Source organism: Myotis davidii, unplaced genomic scaffold (genome assembly GCF_000327345.1).
Source record: "Myotis davidii unplaced genomic scaffold, ASM32734v1 scaffold71, whole genome shotgun sequence".
Taxonomy (NCBI): domain Eukaryota; kingdom Metazoa; phylum Chordata; class Mammalia; order Chiroptera; family Vespertilionidae; genus Myotis; species Myotis davidii.
The window spans coordinates 3,677,280-3,680,705 of NW_006283588.1; positions in this window are offsets into that span (position 1 = coordinate 3,677,280).

Here is a 3,426-nt window from a genome sequence, read left to right on the forward strand (position 1 = left end):
CATCTTCGCTGAACAGAAACAAACCATCATTTTTCTTAAAGTATATTTTTATTGATTTCAGAGAGGAAGGGAGAGGGAGAGAGAGAGAAATATCAATGTTGAGAGAGAATCATTGATCGGCTGCCTCCTGCACGCCCCACAATGGGGATGAGCCTGCAACCCTGGGCATATGCCCTTGACCGGAATGGAACCTGGGACACTTAACTCCGCAGGCCGGACACTCTATCCACTGAGCCAAACCTGCTAGGGTGTAAGTTATAATTTTTTTCATTTATGTTAAACAGTAGTTGTTGCCATTGTTGGGACTAATCCATTGGGAAAAGCCAAAGAGAATGCATGACCTTCCCCTCTCCCCACCCACCACCACTACCACACACACCACTTTCCCTGCAACCTTGCCTGTACACTGCTCCACCATCACTAAAATTTCATAAAACTGTACGTAGTCCTTAGGATAATACCCAATTTTATCCTAGCTCTCACCTCTCTTTCCAACTGGATTGTAAATTCTTTGACCGTAGAGACTTTTTAAACCCTTGTCCCATGCCTGGTAGGTACATTGCAGCCTTCCAAATACATGTCTCTTTAATCATTTATTTTTAAATTTACAGATCTCCTTCACATATTTCTTTAATCATGTCATCCTCCTCCTGCTCTGGGAGGCAATTCGGAGAAGCGCGATCAATTGCTATTTGCATCTGACAAAACTGACCCGGGGCTATAATTTCTCCCTCACTAAGGAACACCTGGAATAGAGTGGGCAGGGCTTCGGCACCCAGTCAACACTGACTTCAGTCTTTGCATTTATAAGGAAGATGAGCTCAAAGGTAGCTTCTGTCTCAAAATTCCAACAGTACTAGGAACCCTCTATCTGTTGGGGTGGGGTGAGCATTTGAGTGGTTTACTGATCTTGGAATTATGTGCTTTCAGGACTCTCAATCCCTCTACTCATGACTAATCGAGAGTTTACTGGGTGAGTAATTTTTGCATACAAATACTTCTGACCTGTTGCATATTAGCGTATATTGTGTGTGTGTGTGGTTTTTAAGCATCCCAAATATGAATTGGTAGGTGACAAGATGTAAATCCAGAAAATTTAAATAGCTTAATGCAAAGAAAAAAATTTCCTGATTAGTTCAAAATACAGCTTTTGTAAATCACAGTGATAAAATCAATATTAGCTTAAAATGGGTAAAGAATTCCATTCAAATGATTAGGATAAATTAAGGTACAGCAAACTAGAAATACAATAACAAGAGGGAAAGAAGTCTCTATACGTAAACATTTTATTTTGAGCTAACAGTCTTCTCAGGACCCCTGTTGGACTTGTCCCTCAGCCCGTCACCATCCAGGTTATTAGATCCCAAACTGTGAGGACCTCTGACAGCCATTCTGCACTTTCTGCCTCACATCCCCAATCTCACTGCTGCTCCAAACCACTACCCAGTGCGTCAGGAGAGATTGAACAAAAAAGCAAGATTTGGAGAGCAGTGAAATGAGAGGACCTAGGATACACTGACTTGTCTGACTATGTTGGTCCTACGCTGGGCAAAAAGTGAAACTAGCCATTCATTTGTTTAAGAAACATTGATATTAAGTGACTAATGGTCGTGCCCAAGATACCATGGCAGATGCTGGGTGATTGAAGGAAGACCCAGGGAGAAGAATACTATGTTCAATGCAGGTGATAAGGATAACACCAAGGAAACGAGACGTGAACTAACTAAGAGGGCAGCAGAGTATGTGGAAATCCCAAAAGAAGCCCCGGGGAGATTAATCTACTGCCTCCATTTTCTGTATTAACTATTCAGAAAATGATCGATGGACTGGAGATCATTAGTTCCTGAAGTTTGATATGTGGTATGTCTGGTGTGAACCACAAGTCATTTGAATGGATGTTGCATCTTGAGTCTTCACACAGCAGAAATCTCTCAGAACCAAGAAGCAAGAAGGAGAGAAAACTTTGCCTCTAACACCACACAATTGGCAGATGGATACACACCCAGGTTGACACTACACCAGCCTTTGCCCAGTGGGTTGGAAAATGGCCATTTTTCTTTAGCATTTGTGAATCTTGGGTGGAAAATAAGTATATTTCAACAAAATTATTTCACCATCAAGCGAAACATTACCCACTAGGGGTAAGACCAATGACTGCATATTCATCAAAGGATTCCCCACGCCAAGGAATATCATAAGTGCCCCCTTCTTCCATCAGCTCGAGGTTTCAGTGATTTTCGCCTTTGTGAAAATAGTAGCTATGACTCTACACGTCAGCGTTTAATGCTGTCCTTCACAGGCACACAGGAGATGACACTCTTCAATCCTGTTACTCTTGGGTGGTGCCAAGTGACCAGTTCGGAACAATTGATGTGTTACTTGGGGCCAGAGTTCTGCAAAATCTGTGTGTGGCCCTTCAGCTTTCGTCTCCCTGGCCTTGCTATGTGGAGGACATCTACTGAGGTTATAAAGAGAATAATGATGATAAATACACTCTCAATACATGACATGACTGTGGCCCCAAACAATTCAGCTTTAGGTCAAAATGAATGAAGAGAGAAATTGTTTCCCTGAGTCATTCCTGGGAAGGGAGCGACTCTAAAGAGTTATAGCAGAATCCTTAGAGTGAAAAGAACACCCTTTGTGGTGTTTGTTGCATGAAAGTCACTGAGATTTCAAGGTTAAGTTTTGTACCTCACCTAGCCTATCCTGACTTTATAGAGAAGGGGTAACCGAGAGAGTCAAAATAATCTAGTCTCTACTTCTGTGTTTCTGACCTTTTTAAGGGGTTCATAATGTCATCAAAAAGCTCTGAGCACACATGTCACCTGCCAAGTCCTAATCTATTTTATTTATGTTGCCAGACTTCTTTTGGAAAACCTCTTCTTAGGAAATTGTTTACCACACACATATTCGAGTTGTATATAAATCGCTATAGCAATTTTTAAATAAAAACTTGATACTTACTGGGAACTTTCCCAAAATCCTGTGATCTTCGTGGCCTGAGGAGATTTGGATACTTGTCAAAACACTTGCAAGACTTTTTCGGAATACTTACATCTCTCCCAAGGCAACTAAAACTTCTGGCCTGGCCAAGAAAAGCTTCCTCCATGGGTAGTATTGCTAATGATTACAAACTCAATAAAACCCTGGTCAGCACTAATAAACCTCACGGGCCCATGTTCCGTGTGGTGGAGGGCACGACCTCTGAACAAGCCCCATCTCGGCTGGCAGCATATTCGATGTCCAGGATGTACGGTGAGAGCTGCACTTGGGATTCCGCCTGGAGGAAAAAGAGCATCCTCACCTTCAGGACTTTTGTAAGCTCAATGATGCTAAATATTGATGTTGTCTTTGGCCTAGCCCTGTGCCAGATATGCCGAGCAGGAACTCCCTGGGCAGGAGACAGCTCTGTCCTTATTCTAG